We start from the raw sequence: 1,270 nt of genomic DNA, 5'->3' as shown, positions 1-1,270 counted from the left end.
TATATATATATATGTGCTTTCTTTTCAGCAACTTCTAGCTCTCAGGATGCCGTTGGGCATTTTCCATTCACTCATTTGTTTTCCAGTTAAACCCGCTGACAGGTCGCTATTGTGGGAACCTTTAACCACACCTGCCACGGCTTCCTCCTCATCAGAGCACCACTCATGCTTAGCCTAGCCCAGCTGCTGGGTCAGTATTATATCCATGCTTACGTATAGCCAGTACAATGTGGTCAATTTAGCAATTTAGAAGGTCTTCCCACTGCCGGAATATAATGATTGCAGATCTCCCCGTTTGTAATTTTGGAGTTTTCAAGGGGTCCTAGGTGCAGGGCTGGATCATGGTCCCCTGAGGGCCCTGGGCACATGTTTGGCATGCCCTGGCATTCAACTTCCTTCAGAAGTCTTGGAAGCCCCCTGGCAGTCCAAGGCCCTAGGGCACTGGTCTGATCCATAATCCAGCCTTGCCTAGTTGTCAATTAAGTGTTGCAAAAGATCCTTCTGTGCTGTAGGATACTCTAACTGGCTAGCTTACTTCTACTTTGTACTTCTCAGCCATTGTAGGCTTTTTGCCTGCTGTAATTCTGACTAGTGACTGACAGCAGTCAATAATGGTAATAGTATGTAAGGTCAGAGGTCAAGGTTCTTTTTAAGCCAAGCATCTCAAAATGAATTTTAAGGGCTCCCGTTCCCATGCTGTTACTGCAATATCCCCTTTGTAGACTGTGACAGTTGTGAAAAACAATATGACAGATTTGCCTTTTGACCCTGTGCTCCTTTAGCTTATGGATCAATCTGTCATAGTTTTATCCTGAATCAATATCTGACAGGCAACAGACGTATTTCACTTCTCGATGAAGGGTTATGGGATGGGGTCAGGAGGTCATACAACTTGTTAGCTTGATGAGGTTTCTTTGAAACTAAATGCAGCCGGCTGAATAATTAAACATACACCCGTTTAGCTCTGGGTGCAGTTCACTCGAGACTTGTCCCCTCAATAATTCAGCTTGTTAAGCCTTTTATTAAAATCTCCATCAAATATTTATCTCACGCTGGGACCTCTCACTACCTTCCTCTTTTTATGATCACCACTATGGGCAGTTACGCTAACTGACAGCTATTATCCTCATGAAACATTGGGCACTGACAAGTTGATCATGTCAGCTAATTGTGTGTAACACCTTACAACCAGAAGAATTGCTTGGACCAGATAATGTGTACTTTGAGGTGGGACTCATAATCATAATCTTCAGCAGCAGACTGTTACACC

This window comes from Morone saxatilis, unplaced genomic scaffold (assembly GCF_004916995.1).
Source record: "Morone saxatilis isolate NCDOM2014 unplaced genomic scaffold, NCSU_SB_2.0 Contig15, whole genome shotgun sequence".
NCBI classification, from domain to species: Eukaryota; Metazoa; Chordata; class Actinopteri; family Moronidae; genus Morone; species Morone saxatilis.
The sequence above is the reverse complement of the archived record's forward strand: the minus strand, read 5'-3'. Positions refer to the sequence as shown.